We start from the raw sequence: 23,958 nt of genomic DNA on the forward strand, positions 1-23,958 counted from the left end.
ATGAGGGAGAGAGAGTGAAATCTACCCCCTTTTTGAGAAGACTTTTTCTCCAAGATCTGAACTCCTCAAAGAGTGGTCCCTGGACCCTGTCAGTTTATAAGCTGTTACTGGTCTGTGATGAGAAAAAGACTTTGAGCCAAACTAAAAATCAACTTTGTAATTAAGCACACTGCTTGATTCTACTTATATACTTTTTGTAGCAAGACTTTTTGGATGAAAAAAGCAACGCATGGATTTACATTGTGATGTAATCGCCTCATCACATCTTGGAAAAATACAAGCCTTTGACAGATTGACTACTTAGCATAGCACTATCCTAGAACCATCCCCTCACCAGGTCATGGTGAGCATTTTAACTGATAGTCCCTCAGGGGCTCTGTACCTCTCTCTCTGTTTAACAACTTTACCCGAGAAGAGTACAGATCACGTATGAGTTGAGCCAGCAGCTGAGGGACTTCCAGAGAAACACAATTCAAGACTCTGGGAAATGGGAGATTTCAAAGGACACAGGCCTGTGTTATCCCTCTGAGGTCTTTACTTAGCCTCTTAAGTGAGCTGCTATTATGAACAAATTTGACATACTATAACCTAGCCTATGATTTTCCTACAATATCTTTCATTATTTTAGGAACAGGAGGAATCCAGGATTCAGAAGAAAGCTATTTTTTCCCCAAGGAATTTATTATGAGCTGATTAAAATTGAGAGCTGGTGGTGATCCTTCAAAATTTAAAAAGAAAGTGTTTTCCTTAAGAAAATGAAAGCATCTCAAGACTTTGATGTATTTTTGGTCAGTATAGACACTTAGACGACCATATGAAAGGCAAAGGTATCTTATTTTTAGGGAATACAAAGGTGGAATGAAAGCAAATATGTATCAGAGAGGTTCAGAGTTCAAAAGGATTTTGTATACAGAATTAAGAAACTGACTTCATCAAGATGACATTATTGGAGGAAAATATATAAAGTCGTTAACTGATATCATCAAAACATATTTGTATCTTACAGGATTGGTTTACAATAGATCATGCCTCCACTGCTCTTCCCCCTTGTGCTCTAGCAAATTCCTGCTTGTGCTTCAAGATTTATCCTGAAGTTCACCTTTCCTGTGACGTCTTCTACTTTCCCAGGGAAAACATCTATCATTGGTATTCCTGCATTGCAACACCCTCCACAGGCAAACTTTATGTTGACTATTTTTTTTTCATCTGCTAATTATTGAACTCCATGATCCAGGGGTAGTGACCTATCTACCTTTGCACTTCTTGCCCTTAGCACAGTGCTTGACCCGGAAGGTACACAATGAATCGGCTCTACTGCTCTGTAGGTTAAAAGCATGAACTGGAATACTGAAATGATGCCTGGGTTTGCATCCTGGATCTGCCACTTATTATGTAACTGTGAGTGGGTTGGTCATTTATGCCACAGTTTCTTTACCTCTTCCAGAGGGTAATAATTGTACGTATAGTGTTTGAAGACACAATGTGATAAATAATACATATAAAACACCTACGACATACCTGGAAAACAATCAGAGCTTTAGAAAGGTTGGTGATCATGTTGTTGTTGATAATGAGACCCTAGAGGGCAGAATTAGGATCAGTGGTTAGTACTATCATGGAGTATATTTCAGCAACAGAGTAAGAAATAACTTTCTAACAAGGGGCAGGAATATCTGAAGGCTGAGTAGGCTGCCTTAAAAAGTAGTGGGCTACAGTTTTAAAATCAGTGTGGTGACTGGGCGTGGTGGCTCACGCCTGTAATCCCAGCACTTTGGGAGGCTAAGGCAGGTGGATCATGAGGTCAAGAGATTGAGACCATCCTGGCCAACATGGTGAGACTCCATCTGTACTAAAAATAAAAAAATTAGCTGGATGTGGTGGTGCATGCCTGTAGTCCCAGCTACTCGGGAGGCTGAGGCAGAAGAATCACTTGAACCCAGGAGGCGGAGGTTGCAGTGAGCCAAGATCGTGCCACTGCACTCCAGCCTGGCGACAGAGGGAGACTCCATCAGTCAATCAATAAATTAATTAGTTAATAAAATCAGTGTGGTAATACCATAGGGATAGACATATAGATCAATGGTACAGAATTAAGAGTTTAGGAATAAGCCCATTCGCATATGGTCAATTGATTGTTAGCAAGGGTGCCATGAATACTTAATAGGAAAATAACAGCCCTTTCAACAAATGGTGCTGAGACAACTGCATATCCACGTGAAAAAAAGCGAAATTAAATTCCTACCTAGCACTATATACAAAAATTAAGTCAAAATGGATCTAAGACTTAAATGTAGGAGCTGAAACGATACAACACTTAGAAGAAAACATGGAGTAATCCACCTGACCTTGGCTTTGGCACTGATTTCTTAGACATGACACCAAAAGTATAAGCCATACAAAAAAAAAAATAGATAAATCTGACTTCATCAAAATTAAAAACTTCATTGAATCAAAGGACAATATCAAGAGAGTGAGAAGACGGAATGGAGGAAAGTATTTCCAAATAGTATACCTGTTTAATGTCAAATATCAGCCAGGCATGGTGGCTCCATGCCTGTAATCCCAGCACTTTGGGAGGCTGAGGCGGGCGGATCACAAGGTCAGGAGATCGAGACCATCCTGGCTAACACAGTGAAACCCCGTCTCTACTAAAAAAAAACACGAAAAAGTCACCAGATGTGGTGGTGGGTGGCTGTAGTCCCAGCTACTCAGGAGGCTGAGGCAGGAGAATGGTGTGAACCCAGGAGGCAGAACTTGCAGTGAGCTGAGATCGTGCCACTGCACTCCAGCCTGGGTGACACAGCAAGACTCCGTCTCAAAAAAGAAAAAAAAAAGGACAAATATCCATAATATATAAAGAATTATAGCTCAACAACGAAAGCAAATGGCCCAGTTAAGAAAATGGGGAAAAGGCTTGAATATACATTTCTCCAAAGGAGAGATATCAATGGCCATGAGCACATGAAAAGATGCTTGATGTCATTAGTCATTAGGGAAATGCGAATCAAAACCACAATGAGATACTCCGTCACATGCACTGGGATGGCTCTAATTAACAAAACAAAACAAAACGGAAAATATCAAGTGTTGGTGAGGAGGTAGAGAAATTGGAACCTTCATGCATTGCTGGTGGGAATGTAAAATGGTATAGCTATGGTGGAAAACAGTTTGGTGGTTCCTCAGTAAGTTAACCATAGAATTCCCATATAAACCAATAATCCTGCTCCTAGTTACATACCTAAAATTATTGAAAACAAGTGTTTAAAAATGTGGTATATCCATAAACTGGACTATTATTCGGCCTTAGAAGGAATGAAGTACTGATACAGGCTACAATATGGGGTGAACCTTGAAAGCATTATATTGAGTTAAAGAAGTCAGATAAGAAGGCCACATATTGTATGATTCCATTTATATGAGCCATCCAGAATAAGCAAACATAAAGACAGAAGGCAAATTATTGGCTGAGGGAATGGAGAATGGGAAGTGGCAGCTTAATGGGAATGGGGTTTCCTTTTGGGATGATGATAATTTTCTGCAACTACATAGTGGTAATGGTTGTACAAACTTACAAATATACTAAATGCCACTGAATTGTTTGTTTTAAAATGGTTACCTTTGAACCTTTGTACATAGTTGGTGGGAATGTAAATTCCTATAAGCACTATAGAGAACAGTTTGGAGGTTCCTCTACTAACTAAAAATAGAGCTACCATATAACCCAGCAATCTCACTGCTAGGAATACACCCAAAAGAAAGGAAATCAATATGTTGAAGAGGTATCTTCACTCCCGTGCTTATTACAGCTCTATTCATAATAGCTAAGATTTGGAAGCAACCTAAGTGTACATCAGCAGACAAATGGATAAAGACAAGGTGGTACATATACAAAATGGAGTACTATTCAGCTGTAAAAAAGAATGAGATCCTGTCATTTACAACAACGTACATGGAACTGGAAGTGGTTATGGTAAGTGAAATAAGCCAGGCACAGAAAGACAAACATTGCATATTCTCACTTATTTGTGGGAGCTAAAAATTAAAATAATTGAGCTCATGGAGATAGAGAACAGAAAGACTGTTACCAGAGGCTAGGAAAGGTAATAGGATGGTGGGAAGTGGCAAATGGGGATGGTTAGTGGGTACAAAAAAACAGAAAGAATGAATAAGACCTAGTATTTGCTAGCACAACACAGTGACTATAGTCAAACATAATTTAATTTTACATTTTGAAATGATTCAAAATATAATTGGATTGCTTGAAACACAAAGGATAAATGCTTGAGGTGACAGACACCCCATTTACCCTGATGTGATTATTATGTATTGCATGCCTGTTATCAAAACAACTCATGGAAACCATAAATATATATACCTACTGTGTACCCACACGCACAAATAAATTGGTTATCTTTATGTGTATTTTACTGTAATAAAAAGGAGTAGTGAGCTTTTTTTTGTAGCAGTTATTCAAACTGAAACTGAAAAGCAACCCATTGGGGGTGCTGTTCAGGGCACTTGCACAGGGTACTGAAGCTTGGACAAAATGACTTCAAAGGAAGTCAGTGACTGTGAGTGAGCAAGGCCTCTGCCTATGGTGTCAGGCAGGCTGGGAGCCAGGGTCCTGCATCCTGGCTCTGTGACCCTGGGCGGGACTTAACCCTCTCTGAGCCTCCGCTGTAATGCAAGGACAATAATTACAGGGTTGTTGGAAGATTTATGGTGGGAGCACAATGCCTGACACATGGTAAGTGCTCCATAAAGGCCAATCCCTCTTAAGGTTTTGAGATTCTGTAATTCCTTAAAAGAACCTTCCTCGTAATCAAAACTACATTTTCAAAATAATTAAGAAGTGTTTGGGCACTGTGAGAGGCTCCCAGAAATCAGGGAAAATCCTTTTGTTCCCATCTTGTTCCTAAGGAAACCCACTGCCACGAGATCTGTTTTCCAGACTTTGAATGCTTTTTTCCCTCATCTCTGAGTTTTCTTCTCTTTTCTCCAGCCTCCGCCTCTGAATGCAAAGGAAAACTGGACCAGCTCAGTGTCAAGCCTGTGAGTAGAACACCCTCTTAGTTCTTTCACAGTTGGTTTCTGGAAAACATCTCTATGTCCAGATTACTTTGTGGGTTTCAGCCCTCCCTGTGTTTTGGCTTCATGGTTTCTGTAATACTTCAATTCATTATGATGTGACCGTAAATGGTCAGTCACCTTCATTATCTCTCGCTAATTACACCCACAAGGATTTCCACAGGCCTGTGGCATTTTCAAAGAGCTCACACTCATGGATTTGCCAGAAATCCACAACAGAAATTTTAAATACAGGCATTCTTTGACTTCTGAATGCCTAATTTACAAAGGTCAAATATCTATGGAAGCTTGGCCCTTGCTAGGGCAGGGAGCTGGGGAAGGCTCCTCCTTCTGTGGGTCCTGGAAAGGGAGAAAGAGTTTCCACTGCCATCTGTCTTTCCTTCTTCCTGTGGGGTCGATGGCTGAGGAATTAGTGAAGGGGATCGGGAGGCAGGGGAAGAGATGTGTTTTTGAGAACCCTACATCTTCACAGGCATTGCATGATGGCCATACATGATAGAACCTGGAGTCTGGGTATCAGAACTGGGTCAGAAATCTGGCTCTATCTTTAAACATTTATCTTTTATGACTGTGTTTCCCTGGAAAATTATGTAACTTCTCTAGGCTTCAGTTTTTTTATCTATGACATGGAAGATAAATATATTTATCTTGAGGGATAATGGCAAAGATTAAATGAGATAAAATATTTATGAGAGTACCAATAATAATGGACTTTTCTTTTTTCTTTCTTTCTTTCTTTTCTTTCTTTATTTCTTTCTTTTTTTTTTTTTTTTAAAGACAGTGCTTGCTTTGTCATCCGGGCTGGTAGCATGATCTTGGCTTACTACAACCCTTGCCTTTTAGGTTCAAGTGATTCTCGTGCCTTGGCTTCCCGAGTATCTAGGACTATGGACTACCACCATGCCCAGCTAATTTTTGTATTTTTAGTAGAGATGGGGTTTCACCATGTTGTACAGGCTGGTCTTGAACTCTTGGCCTCAAGTGATTTGCCCACCACGGCCTCTCAAAGTGCTGGGATTAAAGGTGTGAGGCATTGTGCCCAGACAATAGCATTTTTATTGAGTACTCACTATGTGCCTGGAATTATTCTCTGTGTTTTAAAGTAATAACTTAAACAACAACACTAAGTGCCCTACTTTAATCCCTGTTGTATAGATGTGGGAGCTGAGGCCCACGTAAGGGAAGGGCCTTGTCTCATGTTCAGAGCTGGGAAGTGTTTAGTGACAGGAGTCAAACCTAGGTAATCCAGTCCTAGTGCTCATACTGTACTAAGCTATACTGCCTTCTGTTTTCTTCACACAAAAGCTAAATTCTCACTATTGCATGACTTTCAAAATAGTTGTTGACAGGAGAGAGAGAGGGAGTTGAGAGGTAATTCTGATGTTGCTGAGATTTCTAGATATTGCCTCAATGCTGATCTATATCAACACCATGACTGGCTTGGGTTTTGTGGGCCTTACTAGGGATCCAACTTTTGTTCATAAAATTCTTTTTATGGGAAAATGCTTTTGACATTCTAGAGAACAGATTCACATGGGATACTTTTCACTAGTATTTACAGTAGTACTAGTGGTATAGTAATAATTGTTCTTACTCTTAGTGACGGACAATATACTTAACATCTTTTTTTTTTTTTCCTTTGCTTTCTTAAAATGTTTAGTATGAGAGGCAGGGGGAATTGGAAAACTGGTTTTGGTTTTCTTTTCTAAAAGCAGAAAACAATGTAATTAGTGGGAAATTTACTCATAATCTTGATCTTTAAAATCTTCTGCCCTTTCATTCCATTAAGATTGCCTTTTTTTTTTTTTTTCCAAGAAGGAAGAAAAGAGGCATAAATAGCCAGGCTACTAAATTCTCTTTAATGACTAAAGCTAATAAGAAATGGCTCTGGTATTTCATCCAGCCTTTCAAATAATGGCTCTGTTGTTTTGATCTCAGAAGTGTAAGGGAAGCTTTATATGCAGGGATGGGCGTCCCTGTCTCAGGCACCTGAGAGACTGCATTATATATTTGAAAACCATTTTACAATGTCCCTTCCCAGAGTGTGAGGCCATTGATGCTTTGATGTGGTTAAGTAATTTAGTAGAATCATGTAATAGATTAAATTAGATTTCAGCTTCCTTGAAAGTTTTGAAGAGTACACATGAAATGAGTGTATCCACAATCTTGGAGCACTGGCAGCACTTTCCATTTTTTATTTTTTATTTTTCTACGGGCTTCCTTCCCTAATCTTGAATAGAAGCAGAGGAGAAATTGCTGAATTTCATTCTGTAGTATCGCTGCTTGAGTGGGAGAAAAGAAATGCACGTAGGGAAGAAAAGAGGGAGAGATTTTCTAAGACAGAGTGGAAGAAGCTGTTTCATTTTCCATAAAATAAGTGTTATGTGGTGGTGGGAGGGAACGGGGCAAGAACAAAGACTTCAGAAGGATTTGTAGAGGCAGACATGAGTTTTAATCTTGAGTCTCCAGTTTTTTTTTGTTGTGTTATTTCATTTCCCTGAGCCTGTTCCCAATTCTGTAAAATTGAAATCATAATATTAAAGTTGAAAATGAGATGATGTAGATAAAATGGTGGTCATAATGCCAGTCAGAGTCAACACTTAATACATGGTTGTTTGCTTTCCTCTGATTTCAATTTAGTCAGTTATATATTGAATATTTATTGATATATCATATCAATATATATTGAATATTTATTTTGAAACATACACTTGAGTGCTGTATAATGCATTGACTTAGACACATCAAACTATGCACCTGATATTTTCAGGGACTTAGAGTAGCCCAAACTTAAAGTATTCCCAAATGAATTCGTGGTCCCCACTTTTGCTAGTATTGCTTAGCTCAGCAAATGGTACTATCTTCACCTCACTGCTTCACCTTCTTTTCCTAAGAAAACTAGGAATCACCCATGAATCACTCCCTGTTCCTCAACCCTTATAACCAATTCATCACCATATACTGTCGGTGTCTTCCAAATTATTCTCAGATCCATTAATTTCAGAGCAGTGTCTCCAATTTCACTCTTAGTAGCTACATCCAAGCAATCTTTATCTCTTTCCTGAGTCATAGCAATAGCCTTATACCTCTTCTTCCTGCATATATTCTCATCTTTCTCCACTTATTCTTTAAAGAGACAGCTTTCATAAATGTAAATCTTATCATGTTACTCCTCTGCTCAAAAGCTTTTACTAATTTTTTTATTGCTTTAATGAAAAAGACAAAATTTGTTTTGTTCACCACTGTGTACTAGGCAGCTAACATTAATGCATTGCATATATGTTAATTCAATAAATATTTGTTAAATAAGTGATCATTTTTTTCAGCATCCATCTGGCTGCTTTTAATGGCAAAACCCACAATTACCTTTGCACCAACCTAACAGATTCATCTCATGCACTGCTACTCGATATGCTATGGTTTTCACATATGTAAACCTGCCAGGACGATAGTATAATTTTTGCTTTAAATCTTCACATATAAAACAATTAAGAGGAAGAACAATCTTTGATATTTACCCAGGCATTTAGTACTTCCAACGACCTGCATTCCTTCCTGAAGATCTGAGTTTTCATATTATTGATAGCCCTCAGTCTAAAGAACTTTTTGAGAATTTCTTTTAAAATGACAAATTATTTTAGTTTTCTATCTAAAAATGTCTTTATTCTGCCTTCATTCTTGAAGGATATTCTTGCTGGATTAGGATTCTGGGTTGGTATTTATTTTTTTCAGCACTCTAAAGATGCTGATACACTCTCTACTGGCTTCCATTATTTCAGGTGAGAAGTTAGCAAACATCTGAATCAGTTTCGCTTACATGCTATGTGTCCTTTTTCTCTGGCTGCTTTCAAGATTGTCTTGCTTTTGATTATTAGTAGTTTAACTATGATATGCTTAGGTGATATTTTCTTCATATTTATTCTGCTTTGAGTTGATTGAGCTCTTGAATCTGTAAATTTATGTCTTTCAGGAAATCTGGAGAAGTTTCAGTCATTATTTTCTCACATCTTTTTCTGTGTTGGTTGTCTTCTCTTGCAACTCTAATTACATGTATGTAATTAGATAGTTTGATATTTTTCTATAGGTTTTTAGGATTTGTTTACTTTTCTTTTTTATCTTTCTTCTTCAGATTGGATATTTTCTGTTTATCTTCAAGTTGGCTGACTCTACTGTGTTCTCCACTCTGCTATTAAGTCCATACCATAAATTTTTAAATTTCAGATATTGTGTTTTCAGTTCTATGATTTCCTTTTTTTGACAGTTTCTATTAATTTTCTGATATTTTCTATTTTTATTTATTATGAGCATATTTTTCCTTATATGATTGGGCACAAATTATGATAGCTTTTAAAAATAATTGCTTTCTATTTCCAGCTTCTGGGTCATCTTGGGGGTTGGTCTCTGTTGATTATGTTGTATCTTGAGAACAGATCACATTTTCCTGTTTCTTTGTATGTAGAATAATTTTGGAATATATCTTGGACATTCTCACTATCATATTGTGCAGACTCTATACTGTATATTCTTCTTAAAGGTGTTAGATTTTCATTCTGAGAGAATGTTGAGTTAATTGGGTTCAAAGTGAAAAATTTGTCCCTTTGGAATCTATGCAAATTTTAGTTCAGTTCTATTATTCTTATTTTAGCTGTTAATAACTTGCCACATGTGTGCATAATTCAGAAGTCAGCCAGAGACTTGGATGGAGTTTACACACAGAATTTGGAGCTTCCCATACTTGTTCTCTCCTTTTTGAGACCTTCCCCCACTGACTTTACAGCAGTTATGGTTACAGTGAACTCTGTTCTCTAATTTTTCAGGACAGAAAGATGCTAGGTTTTCTTTTGGGATTTCTCTCGGAGTTTTAGCTATGTAGTGGTGCCCATTATGGCCTGCCCTCAGAGTTGATCTATTTTAAAAGTGATACTTATTCTGCTGTTTCCTTCTCTGCAGAACTTTTTTCTTTTGTTCAGTCTCTGGTAACATGAGGTAGTTGTTTCTCCATATGTTGTCTAAAGTATATAGTTACATGCAGGAAACTTGGTGCAGTTGGAGCTTCTTCATCCATAAGAGAAAAAGAACCTTATATGGCAAATTTTGAATGGCTCAAATTTGTGGGCAACACCAATCATCACCATATATTTAAAAAATTGTTGTGGTGTATACATCTGTGTTATCAGTGAAGTATGTGTAATTCATATTTGAACTGTCATGTATGCATGTCAAAGCTTAGTGTCAGACCATTTAGAAAAAAATGCATATATTCATTATTATATACTGCACGGTAAACCAAACAACCCACAATAGAATAAGTTGATGTTGTTGTTAAATTAACAATAAATGATAATTACAAAGTGAGAATGGCAGAAATAAAACCATGGTCAACCCAAAACAATGCTAGGAATTCAATGATGACAAAATTTCCTTTGTGTATCTGTAAATTTCAGAAATTATGAATTATCTTAGCTACAGTAGGGTGTAACATAGGCAAACATTTTGAGGAAGTCAGCCTTCTTAGTAGAAAATGGAATTCGTATCTTTGGGAGACTCTATGATATGCTAATTTTGATTTATGAATATTAACATTTAAAACCTTTAACATCTTACTTAGTAGATAACTTACTAGTGAGTTGGAGATATATCAAGTTTTCACCCTTAAGAACTACAGAAAAGACATGCACTTAAGGACTTTTTATAGGAGGTAGTCATTGGCCACTCACTTGTCTCTATCTTGAGAAACTCTAGGCACTGAGGTATTTGTTCATTTTGGCACATTTTCCTTGTTCTTGGCTATGGAGATGAGATAGCTCAAGGGGCCACTTTCACTGCACAGGCCTGAGAAGAACTGAGGTGGGTGGGGTCAGGCAAACTATGTTCTAGACAATAAAGCCAAGTCTTTTTTGCTTTGGCTTTCATCTTAAGCTTAATTCTTACTGAGTGCTCTCTGTAAGTCTTTCATTGACTTTGGAAAGAACTGAGAGTTGAGTGTTACCTTGCAGTAAAAGCAGGCAAAGTAGGACAAAAATTGACAAAGAAGAGAAACTTCATATTGGCTCTGGAGTCAATTGCATATTTAAATATTTTAATGCAACCTCACCACGTGGTCATGTGAAATTAACAAGTTACCTCACTTTGCATAACCTCATTTTCTCATCTACAGCATGGGAACAATTCTAGGAGGAGCCCTCTGAAGATTTACTAGTAGAATTGAATAATATAATGCAGGTAAGGCATGGTTCCACTAGGCTGTGAAGACAGAGGCCACTTTAGTCTTGCTCACTGTCGTCCAGGTCTGTTTGGCACAGTGTGTGGCACATGGTATTTGATAATTAAGTCAGTGAATAAAGAGTACAGTACCTGAAACCTAAAATTCATAATAAATGGAGATTCCTTCCTTCTCCAACCAACTGGTGATGTAGTAGGAGAGATAGGGTTTGGGCAGAACCCAGTAGGACTCACTTGTCAGATGTGGGAAGTATCTGGCTATCATTCAAAATTCAGGGCAGGAAGCAGCTGGCAATTGACATCAGGAGTGAGGAAGACAGATAGAGACCTATGAGGCTGGCCCCAGGCAAATATGTGATAAATGTTAATCATGATTATTTTTATAGCACTTGTATGGGTCTATTTTGTCTCTCAAAGCACTTTTTATGGCTATGATTTTGCTTGTTCCTTAGGAAACGTCTGAAAGGAAAGCTGCTGGCTGTTACATGAGCACATGTGTTGGTGTTATGTGGGCATGTGTACAAAATTTATTTTTATGTGGCAGAGAATCTATAAATTATATAAATTTATAAATTATATACAAGATTGAAGTTAGAGAATCTAGAGTTGTTTTGGCTCTAATGACTTTGACCACCTCACTTGAAGTTTAGGAGAATCACTTTCCCTATCTTGAATCTTGGTTCTTACTACTGAGTATAAAATCTTGGAAATAAAGCGTAACTGCTCTGTGCCTGTTTATTTATCTGCAAAATGTACACAGAAATATATACCGTCCAGTATATATTTCATAAAGTTGTTTATTCACATAGCATATATTTATTGTGTCCACTGTCTATCAGTCCATGTTCTAGGAGCTTAGGACACATGAATGAACAAATGAGATGGAGATTGTTGTAAGGCAGAAAGGAGTGAATACATGCAAAATACTTACATCAATCAGTACTTGTCATAATAGAGCAATCAATGGAGGTATTATCTTAAATATGAACAAATTGGCCAGGTGCGGTGGCTCATGCCTGTAATCTCAGCACTTTGGGAGGCCGAGGTGGGTGGATCATGAGGTCAGGAGATCGAGACCATCCTGGCTAACACAGTGAAACCCCATCTCTACTAAAAATACAAAAAATTAGCCAGGCGCAGTGGCAGGTGCCTGTAGTCCCAGCTGCTCGGGAGGCTGAGGCAGGAGAACGGCATGAACCCAGGAGGCAGAGCTTGCAGTGAGCTGAGATCGCACCTTTGCACTCCAACCTGGGCGACAGAGTGAGACTCCATCTCAAAAAAAAAAAAAAAAAAAAAAAAAAAAAAGAACAAATAATATTTTCTGTGGTCTAGATCAGCCAGGATTTTAACATGTGTAAAGGGAGCTATTATAATTCAGAAAAACTATTTTGTTCTCACAAATCCTGGCGTTTAAAACTATTTACTTAGATTTGCTAAGGACTCAAGAGAGTCAGCTTTGAGTTGACAAAAGATCGATTTGTTGTAGTTTGTACTTGCTTCCTGGGTTGATTTTTCTTACTTAGCATGAATATTAGGAGACTGTCAGAGTATGTGATTTTCAGGGCAAAGAGATTTGCAGGGGAATGGAAAATATACTGATTTAATATTATCTCTATTATGTAAAACACATAGTAAATACTCAAGAACTGATTATTGACAATTATTTCTTTTAGGAATTTGTAAAAATAATATAACAAAGAAGCTTAGGACAAACAAATGACTTGCCAGTGGCAGGACCCTTTGGCACTGCAGCTTATTGTGGGTGGAGATTATTGAGGGTAGTGAATATTCATAGAAAACCATAAAACATATACTATGAAAGCCAATAGTCTAAAAATAATCAAGCTGTCTTTGGGAATGGTCATCTTTCTCAGTTAAGAATCCAATGGATTAACTAGGAGTGTGTTGCAAAGACAGAAATTTCAATTTGGTGATCTCCTTCAGCAAATGAATTTACCCTCTTATTTCTCAAGGCACTCCTGCAAAGTGGAGTTGAGGTCAATATTTAGACTTCTGGTTCAATACAAATAAGAAGTTTCTGAACAATATAATATCCAAATGCAGAAGAAAGCTTTTGATTGTTTTCTACAACAATGGGAATTAAGGGGTGTAACCTAAAATGCAGTGATGATGAATTTCAGTGTGCTTGTGGAATACACAGCCGGTTATCTGCACAGTGGATGCCTTGTGATCTGTACATTCTATTGGAATGCCATCAAATGGTCTAAATACCCCTATCTTACCTAAAGGACTAGAGTTGATCTGGTTGGTAGGCCTGGTATTGTAGGGAGTTTCTCACACAAAGTTGAACATTGTGGCAGCTTAGTGCGTGTTGACTAGATTTGATCAGGAAGTTGAGTAGAATAAGTAAAAGAAGTCTCTCTATATATACTTGGGAAATTGAATGTGGTTCCAAGATTTGGAGACTGTAGAGATCAATGAAGATCAGCAGTATGAAAATATGTGAGGGGTAGTCATAAACATTTTGGTGAAACACACATTATAGTTTTGTCTGTCTTTATGTCAATTTGGTATATCAACTTGGTACCTGGGAAAGTGGGCTGCAATTACTGGTCTAGGGGTGAAACGAACACAATAGCTGTTATGCTTATTTTAAAATTACCCATTCAGTTATTCCTCATCATCTCTAAAAACCAAGTTGGAATCTGTGAGCCCCATGGTGCCTCTTTCTTTTTATCTTCCTCCACGATGAAATGAATGTTTGCATGAGATGTTCTTGCATAAGAACTTTGTTATCACCTGTGCATTGTGTATGTGTGTGTGTGTGTGTGTTTTAAACAAACAAAAAAGTGAAGACTGGCCTTAAATCCTAGCTGGCTATGGAAAGTAAAGTCATTATGAACACCTGTGAGTAATGACTTATTCATGAAAGTCTCTATTAGAATACTTAATAGTAAAATCTTTCCACTCTTGTGGAGAAATCATGTCCAGTGCAGAATGGCTTTGGGTGATTTGGTTCAAATTAGCCATCAAAATCACAATGGGTGGGACTATACTACTGTGAGACAAAGCAGTGGTTTCCAGACCTGGCTAAGCATCAGAATTGCCAGTGAACTTATTAAAATGCATACACTAGACCCCACTCACTAAAGTGGTATCTCTTGGGGTAAGGGACTTCTACATTTTTTGTCCAAATTTTCATCATACTTGATTCTGAAGCACAGAATGGTTTAGGAGTTATTGAGATAGTATATTGAAGCCATTTCTCTCTATTAGGATTTTTCCAAGTGTGGTCTGTAGTCCAGTTGTGTCTGAGTCTTGGAGTGGAAGTGTGAGACTGGAAAGTGAGGAATAAGTGCAGATTAAACTACAGATTCCTGGGCTTCACTTTAATCCTGCTGAAGCGGCATTGCTAACAAGTGCCTCAGATGATTCTTACATCAAAAGAGTTTGAGAATTATTATTGTGTATTCTCCTATGAATGGACTGTGGATGGAGGAGATTTGAGCTACTGGAATTGACCCTAAATAATGGGAAATATTTCATCCAGAGAAATGGGGAAGAGAACTGGCTATCCTGGAAACCTATTGAATCCTAGGCAAGGAAATTTATCAACATAATCTAATTCTTTGCTTAATAATCATGCTATGAAGTAGGTAGTAAGTTACTCATTGCAGAGGGACTTATTTAAGTTCCCAGAGTTAGAAGTAATGGAAGCAAGACAAAAATTTGGGTCTAATTGACACCAAAGCTTTAAACCTGTCTACACTATAGCAAATTACCGGTAAATCTATATTAACCTTTGTATAAATCAGGAGAACTAAACTTTAATCCTGACTCTGAGCATGTCTATTTCTGTGGTGTTAGCTATGTCCCTGGTCCTCAGTTTCCTCACTCTTCAGAGCATAAGTGTTATATAAGAATATGGCTCTATTTCCCATAGTGATATTTCTTCTTAAATGTTGAATGAAAGACAATGGACCACAGAAAAAGTATCCTTGGGAACCAAGCCTGGCATCTGAAGGTCACAATATTCTTCTCTCTTCTGAGTAATTGTCTGAAGCCAATTTTGAAGTGTTTAAAAAAGAATTCTATGTTCCTCATTTGTGCAGGTAGCCTGAGACAAAAATTTAGTGTGTTGAAGATGTATTGGGGCTATTTATTTTTATAACCTAGAATGCTCCCAGTCACCTGCCCTCGAAGTGGGGCCATATATATTAACACCAACACAATCTCAAGAGACTATTCAGCAAAACTAGAATAATAAAAAATGGTCTCACATTTGCTATGGCTATTTGCACTCTACATTCCTGGATAAATGATGTCCAACCACTGGGAACCTCTGTGTACCAGTAAAGGTTAAGGGCCTTTTTTTTTTTTTTTTTTTAAAGAATTCCTGTTCTATTTATAATAGAGGCTGCCCCATCCTAGAACTAAAAGCCTGTGAGAAGCATTAGCAGCGGCATCCAGGCGGGCAGGAGATTTTCTGACAGCCCCTTAAGTCATCCCTACCAATGCATACACGATCCTCAAAGGTCAGCAGGGCACTGAAGTCATGGCTTTGGATGCATATTGCATGCTCTTCCGTCTGACTAGACTTTTCTGAACAATATCCTCAGGTCCCCAGTCATTCCTCAGTTATAAGGCCCTTCCAGACTTAGCACTTGTACCCCAGGTCTTCTTCAGGTCCTTGGCTTAACCCTTTCATCTCCTTGCATCCCAATTTCCTTATGACGCTGTCCATGGCCAGTGTTTGGCACTTACAAGTACCTCAGATGATTCTTACATCAAAAGAGTTTGAGAATTGGCACTCAACACTCAGTTGGTGACTGGCTTTGTTAGTACCCCCATCATTCCACAGCTTCCTGACCACTGGAAGACAAGATAAGCAAGGGCCTTAATGAAGATGACAGTGACCATATGTGGGTTTGCCAGAAATACTGCTTGACTATTTCCTTATCCCTATTAATAATGTTCCCTTTCTCTTTCCAAATGGTTCTGGTTTGAGTGATTAAATTATATTGTCACTCCATATAGAATGTTCTTTGTCTCATAGAAATGGTCTTGTAGTATCACACTACCCCCAGTGTCCAAAAGATACAGAATTTCACAACAAAACCTTTCTCTGATTAATTTTCATGGATTATGGAGCTTTTAAAACATAACCGCTTCTAGCCCTGTCTCTGGTGCACTGCAAGCCTAAATAAATGGAAGTTAACCATATTAGTAAATCTGGTCACTCAAAATGTCGCCAGGGTTAATGTGAATAGTGAACCCACAGTCAGTTAGCCCAGCACAGCTTCTGTAAATGGTCCTGCTCACTCCGTATAAGCCCATGCCAAGCTCTGTGTTAAAGGAGGTTCCAGTACATACTTTCCATTTTCAAACTAAGTCCGAAACTTCTTTGACCAATTTCTACTTTCTACCTTCTATTGCGTGATGCTTTACTCACCAATTCTGTAATTCATTTTTAGATAAAGAGAAGTGTTAAAATGACAGAAGATGCTATTACAGAAGAGAAAGAACTGAGAGATCTGGATATAATACATGTTTGGTAGCTGAAGCAATCTGAGGTCAAGGAGGAGAGATAGCACAATGAAAAGAGTATCTGGTGGAATTTTACAAGTGATGATAATTCTTTAAAAAAGAAGGGATTCAGGGTAAAGGGAATGGGAAAGATTGGGGGAGAGCTCTAAAAGTCCTTTTTTGTTGTCATTTGTTTTGAGATGTTTTGGTTCCAGCGAAGGCTCTGTTTCAGATGCTACAGGAAAAGTACTCTCCCGTCTTGAGCCCAAAGGAAGTGTGCACTCCCCCAGGCTGCCAGATTCCAGGTCTTGGAATGAATGGTGAGTCTTGGAGTAATCACATGTCCTGTGCTAGGAATGCATTCCTAGAGATTTGTGGTCTCCACATCTGGGCTGCAGGTGATAGATTAGATCAGGGAGGAGGAAAAGGCCCGAGAGGGGATTCATGACCCTGGGCTCAGCAGGGGATCTAGCTGGATTAACAGGAAGGCTGCCATCATGGACAGGCAGAGAAGCTTGCAACTCTCAAGTGCAGCATGCTTGGGTCCGGTGCTGGGAGCAGGCAGTGGCAGTCTAAACGACAGTGGAGGAACACTGGTGTCTGGAAACAAAGTAGATCAGAAAACTTCCTAAGCAGCAGAGGTCACAGGAGCCATGCACAAACACATAGGCAAGCATAAGGATGAAGGACAAGGAGCTGATCATAAAGAAAGAGATATCTTTTGGCATGAAATTAGCTGTAAATTACTTGGGGAAAGATCAGAGTCTGTGACCCTTGAAATATGTGAAGTGACTTGGAAATGAAGGTCCAAGTTTATAAACAGAAGTAGTATTTTCTCTATCCTAACTCAGAAATGACTTATTTAGAGAAGGCTGCACTGAAAAAGATTGGGTTCGAGTCCTAGGTTTACCCTTAACTTCTTAAATGTATTTGGACCTGCTCCATTTAGGCTCAATGTCTTCAGTTAAAAAAGCTGGACTCTGTGTCTATGCTGTCTAATATGGTAGACACCTACAACTACTGAAATGTAATTAAATGAACAAAAATTCAGTTCCTCAGTCACACTAGTCACATGTCCAGTGGTCAATAGCTACATGTGGTTACTGGCTACCACACTGGACAGATATAGAACATTTCCATCATCATAGAAAGTAATTTTGAGCAATGCTGCCTCTATAGATTATCTGCGAGTCCATTTGGGAACCATGAAGCAAATTACTACGTGTTAGGGATGAAGCTAGAAGCCATTTCTGCCCACCTTAAGATCTCTCTGTGGGAATCTTTGCAATGAAGCTCCTGTTTGAGCTGGTGGAAACTTTCTTGAGCTGAACTACAGTCTGAGGCTCTTCTACTCAATTCTCCTGCCTCCCCGTTTTCTTTCACAAGTATCAGATCTGCACTGTAACATACTTTCCCTGCCTACTGTTTCTCCCTCTCCTTTCCCTCATACAGGCATTGTCCTCGATAAATCTCTTACACTTCCAACTCCAAATTGGCTTGTGGTTTTCAGAGGACCTGAACGAACACATGAAGAAATGTTCTTCACGACAGACAATTAGGATCACCAGAGAATATGACCATACGTCATGGTCTGAACAGGCAGCCAGGCCTATATGATTTATGAGCTCTCCATGGCTTTCTTCCCAGCTGTGTACTTCCTAGAGAAACCCTATTAACGATTTCTTGCCTCTCAGTTTTCTAGCCTCTGCCTTCTGGTTCCTCTAACTTTATCCTGCCTACTCTCTTGGACCACATTCTATAGTCCGGAGCTCATATTTGATTTATAACCACTGTCTTGAGCTTGATAATTTTGGCCATACTTTTTTTCAAGGTCTATCCTTGCTCAGGTTAGAGACCTTGATTCTCCTTTCCTCTGTACTCCATGATCATGACCCTTGGTTCATTTCTAGCCTTGCGTTTTGGAATCCCAGCTTGGGCAAATCAGTAGGCACTCTCTTGTCCAGAAGGGAAGGTGGGCAAGACTGCAAATGAAGCTCTGTGTGAGAAAGTGAGATGTTCCAACAGGTGGATGGGAATCAGATATGCCATGCCTGAGGCTCCAGTTCACTTGCAGAAGCATACCCAGAAGGGTGCAGGCCAGTCAACAGGATTTCTTAACAGTCCTCTTAGTTTTTGGAGTAGAGGTTAGGAAAACCTAAAAAGCTCATTAGAAGGCAATGGTGGTATATACCATACCATTCATTCACTTAAAAAACAACATTTATTGTGTGCTTGTATCATGCTAGGTCTTGTGCTAGATGGAGATGGAAATATGAATTACCAGAGTTGCTGCCTTTGGGTGTTCATGGTCTAGACTTTAGACCTGAAATAGGAGCTCAGGAACTGCATCAGAGGCAGAAAACCAGCAATGAAAATTAAATTTTAAAAAATTTTAGTTAAACTATCAGCAAGAGGGAATTGATCTTGTGGCAGTGTAGGTGAAAATTTAAAAAAAAAGTGGGGGGCAGGGAAATGGAGATTGAGACCTAGGGGGTGGTTACTCTAATCCTCCTGCCTAAGACAGCTTTGGAGTTTGGACTCAAGCAGCTGTTGCTGGGAGGAGAGAAGAGGAGCAGGAACTGAGATCCAGGGAACGTCCACCGCTACCCTCCCTGATAGAGACTTTGCAGATTTCAGGCTGCTACAACCTCTGAGTGACATGCAAACTATTTGTGGGCTCATGGAGGGGCTCAACTGGGCTTCTGATTATAAGTCATCATTCCATAACAGCTAGCATTTGGAGATTTCTGCTGTTTGTAGTATTTGTCAATTAATTTGCAGGAATATACAGGGTTCATCCAGTTGAATAACTTGTACTATAGGCAGGAGTGAAAGAACTCAGATATTGCTGCATGTAATGGAAACCCAAGATATTAGAGGTAAATGGAAGATAGAGGTTCAGTTCTCTGTTATATAAATGTCCTCGTGTTTATGGTGGCTCTGTTTGAATTCATGAAAGAAGGATCCGGGCCTCTTTTCTTGTTGTCCTGCAATGCCTCAGTGCTGTTGTCAACCACATGGTCCAAGAATCTTCACTACCATGTCTGGATTCCATCTACAAAGAAAGTGGGAAGGGGAGGTGATGAGCATGCGTTTTCCTCAGCGGTAGAGCTTGGATGTTACATACACATGATCAGCTATGCTCAGATTTCACTGGCCATAATTTACTTTCAGGGTTCCTGGAAGAGGTCACATGTCAAGGCAAAGACAATGAATACTAGGGGGTAATTGTCTTCAGCCATGGACTTGTGTGCACTCTTAATTTACAGAGTGTTGCCCACTTCCAGCACTGGCCCTGAAGAGGGGGTACTAAACCTTCTTTCTGCCACCACTATCCCTCAGACTTACCTCTATAGACACATTTTTCACCCTGGGTTGGAACTCTGTGTATTTGCATCTGTGAGCCTCTTGCCAAGCAGAAGCTATTGCACCAAGTCTGGCACAAAGTAGATGCTCAAAACACAGGCCATCTGGTTCAGTAAATGGCTGGTGAATGAATGAAATCCTTTAGAAATAAAATGTTACAAAATCTCTGTATGAAAACAGACATTCACCTAAACACCCCCTCCCCTGCCCCTTTTTACCTGCTAGGACAGGCTGGGCTCATACATTCTTTTTTGCAATTGTTGGGGATGATTAAAAGTAATTTATTTACATTGGGTATGACTGACTGAAGGAATGACTAAATAGGTGTGGAAGTTAGAGATCTGACATTCTTAGATACCAAAGTCACTGTGAAAATCATTCTCAGGCCTGTCTGAGCCAGTGACTTCACTCCACTTCTCTGTGGGCAGAAGCTGGGTAGCCTTTCTGACTTGGTTATGCCAAGCGGAAGTAACATCCTTTCCCACCCCCTGCCACATCAAAGGGGTCCTGGGAGCAAGGAGGAGTGTTATTGTGGCTTTTCACTTCAGGAAGCAAACATAATGATCCTATTCATGGCATTAACTGCAAAAAACTATCATTAAGTCGTTGAGTGTCTTATAATCACGGGGAAGGGAACTAATACTTTGGAGCTCCAAATATGCCAGGCACTTTGCGACCTCCGTCTCTTTTAATCTTCTCAATATTCTATGAGAAAGGTAATTTGAGTCCCCATTTTACAGATGGGGATCATGTCAGAGAGATAAAATAATGTGCTCAAAGTGGTGCTGCTACTGAGGTCAAAACTGGGATCTGCCTGCCCAAACGCCTGCATGCTTACCATGATGTCAAGTGGTCGTTGCTTACATTCCTAGTGTATTCTATAATGCACAGCTTTCATAACACTGACTCTCTTGGCCTTGACAATTAACCTGTGAGGTGTGGAAGGTAGGAGTTTTCATCCCCATTTTGCAGATAATCAGAGGTTCACAGAGATTAATTGACCTGCTACATATCACACTGCTGTTAAATGACAGCCAAAACCACATCTGCAAGTCTAGGGTTCTTTTGCCCTATCCATGCCCACCTTATGTGGACGTTATGTAGTTGACAGGAACAAAGAAAAGAAGTTGATTTCTTAAAGACATCAAACGTTTTCATAATGGAGTATAGGTAAGATTACTAGCTATTCTGATTTTCCTAGACTTTCCTGGGTTAGTACTGAAAGTCCTGTGTCCTGGGGTTACCCTTAACTATGGGAAAACTAGACCATTGTTTCACCTAGTCAAGTAAATTTCTTGAATCTCATAGAAATCAATAATTTTCCTTGACAATGTCATGTCAACAAAACAGCATCATAATGACATTAGGTTTACATTATTCCAAATAATAATGTGATCATTGTTGGCCCAATGTTGTTCATTAAAAGAAGTTAATTTCAGTGGGGAATTCCAGTATCTCAGAGTTGCCCTTGGCTCAGGTTTATCTTGTGATTGTGCTTTTATTCCATCAGGCCTTGTCTTAGAGCCAAGGCCATCTTGCCCCACCTGTGGATTTAGCCATCAGTGGTTCTCAAAGTTCATTGTCCACAGAATTATGTGAAGAGCTTATTAAACCACTCATTGCCCCAACCCCAGAAATTGTGATTCGTTAGATCTGGCGCAGCACCATGAACTTGTACCTCTAACAAGATCCCACATGATGCTGATGCCACTGGTTTGTGAACCATACTTTGAACCACACTTGGCCAGTCCAGTGGTCTCAAAACTGTGGGTGCAAGGCAATCCATTGGGGTGTGGCAAGAAAATATAACTTTTATGTATATTTTTAAAAAGCTAAATACTTTTATGATTTAAAATAATGTATTAGAGGGAGGGGCTCAAGAGGGCTGGACAGAGGCATCTGGCACCTCCCTCTTCCCCAAAGAACCAAAACAGTGAGTAGATAATCACACTTTGAATAGATCATCTAAGAGAGAACACTGGAATTCAACAGAGAAGTGACAGAAAATACCTAAGGCAAGGAAGAAGAGGAAAGTGAGGCAGTTTCCTACACAAGCATTGGCAGAAAGCCTGGAAAGGCTCCCCAGTGTGGGACAAAAGTAACTAGAGATCCCCAGCAGTCCACATTCCTACTGAAGACTCCTATAATCCCAGCCATGGAAGAGCTCCTCAATCCTTATGGGCCCTGAGACTAACATAGGGAGCTGCTTAGAACCTTGTGATAGCATTGCTTTGGAGAGGGAGCTTACACTGAGCCCCACACAACTTTTGAGTCCCAAGCAGCTATAACATGATGCCATTTTGAAAGCCCAGATCCCACCATACTGCATCCTGCCATGGAGCCCAACAGCCCCTGCATCTCCACAGCCCTGGAGCCCCATTGAGATCTCCTGCCTACAGCTGCTGCTGCTACTAGCTTTCACTGCTGGGCTGAAGCGTACCCCACTGATAGTGACCCTATCATTTCCAGCAGTGGATGCATCTATAAGTGCCCTGAGGATAGGCTTCTCAGTCCTCCTCAGCAGCAGGGCTGTGGTGCAGCCGCTGCTGTCCCACTCTGCTGGGGGTCTGGGATCACCCCACCCTTGCTTGTCACAGCCAGCACTTGTATGCATCACCAGGGGTCCCGAGGACAGGTCTATTTGGCCTGGCTTTCCACCTAACCCCACTCAGTGCCTGAGCATGCCATCTGGGGATCTGGAGATTGGCCTGCCCCACCCACTACCGTTGACACTTGAGCACCCCTCTCAGAGGCCTAAGGCTGGGCCTACCTAGTCGGACACTACCACTACTGCTGGCACCCTCCAATCATGTGCCACTTGTGGTCCTGAATACTGGCCCGTCCAGCCTGTGGTAGCCACTGCCAACACCAACATGGAGCACTTGGGAGGCAGAGGGTTTTCCCACTACTACTACGATTGCCTATGCCATGCCTACTTTCCAGGATCCCAGTGACTAGAGCACCTGTCTGGCCCATCACTGCCACTGTTGACACTTAAGCAAGCTGCCTGGAGGCCCAAGAATCAGTCTTTCTGGACCCACTAACACTGTTGTTAGTGTATGCTCCCTGGAGCCCAAGAACAGGCATTCTCAGCCTGCTGCTACCATTACTGAGGCTTAAGGACAGGTCCACTTGGGATCCCTGTCCCCAGCAAAGCATAACAATGACCTTCACTAAAAACCACACCCTAAGCCACTGAGGAAACCAAAGACATGACTGACACCATTTAAAGTTGAAGAAGTTATATGGAGACTACACTGCTGCACATACCCAGAATGAAAGCCAAAGTGTGCTACCCAACCAACATCATAGATATTTTCAGGAAAAAGTCCTCTTCTACAAAAGCAAATCCAAAAATTAGAAGTAACTATTATACCAGATGTGCAGACATCAATGCAAGGATACAAGAAATATAAAAAAGTGAGGAAATATGACACCTCCAAAAGAATACAACAATTCTCTAACAAGAGATCACAAGGAAAAAGAAATTTATAAAATGCCAGGAAAATAATTCAAAATAATGATATTAAAGAAACTTACTGAGATACAACAGGACTAAACAAAATTAAAAGGAAATCAGGAAAACAATTAATGATATAAATGACACATTTACCAAAGAGATAGAACAAAGGGATAGAAAATTTATTTAACAAAATAATAGCTGGCAACTTCCCAAGTCTAGCAAGAGATTTAGACATCCACCTACAGGAAGCTCAGAATCATCAAATCGATAGATATGGAGAAAACCAAAGGTTCTTCATGGCACATTATAATCAAACTGTTAAAAGTCAAAAA

General features: G+C 39.7%; 1 long non-coding RNA gene across 8 annotated transcripts in view; it reads left to right on the forward strand.

The window, feature by feature from the left end:
• LOC107127321 (uncharacterized) overlaps window positions 1-23,958 on the forward strand; it is a 415,876-nt gene that overhangs the window by 263,711 nt on the left and 128,207 nt on the right. For 6 of the 8 annotated variants that reach the window (XR_010578128.2, XR_012419500.1, XR_006696081.3 and 3 more), the window contains exon 2: window positions 5,003-5,052. The exons of the other annotated variants lie outside the window; for them this stretch is intronic. This is a non-coding gene — a long non-coding RNA (uncharacterized lncRNA). The remainder of the gene's footprint in view (window positions 1-5,002; window positions 5,053-23,958) is intronic. 8 annotated transcript variants of the gene reach the window in all.

Source organism: Macaca fascicularis, chromosome 1, assembly GCF_037993035.2.
Source record: "Macaca fascicularis isolate 582-1 chromosome 1, T2T-MFA8v1.1".
Classification (NCBI taxonomy): domain Eukaryota; kingdom Metazoa; phylum Chordata; class Mammalia; order Primates; family Cercopithecidae; genus Macaca; species Macaca fascicularis.